The sequence below is a fragment of the Haliaeetus leucocephalus genome, unplaced genomic scaffold (assembly GCF_000737465.1).
Source record: "Haliaeetus leucocephalus isolate CR32 unplaced genomic scaffold, Haliaeetus_leucocephalus-4.0 Scaffold162, whole genome shotgun sequence".
Classification (NCBI taxonomy): domain Eukaryota; kingdom Metazoa; phylum Chordata; class Aves; order Accipitriformes; family Accipitridae; genus Haliaeetus; species Haliaeetus leucocephalus.
Genome location: NW_010972598.1, coordinates 13,005,742 through 13,006,074, shown reverse-complemented (window position 1 = coordinate 13,006,074; position 333 = coordinate 13,005,742).

Sequence of the window (333 nt, the reverse complement as noted above, 5' to 3'; positions counted from 1 at the left end):
TTTACGTAGGCGGTCTGAGGGTTCTGAGGTGCAGCGAGGGCTGCGCGCACCCCAGCCTCGCTGAGGCACCGGGCCTCCCTGAGACCCCCGCCACGACCTCCCCAGGGCTTCTGCCAGGGGGGCTTGTGGGGAAGCGGGGGATGAGGAGAGAGGGGTGTTACGCGCAGCCTGGCAGGTGGGGGGGGGCACCAGCTAGGCCTGAGGCGAGGTGGGCCCCAAGTAGGCCCGAAGGGGGGCCCGAGAGAAGCCCCCGGCGAGCCCGAAGCGGGCCTGAGGCGAGGACGATGCCCAAGGCGCTTCCGACGGGGCCACGCCAGCACAAGCTGACAGGGA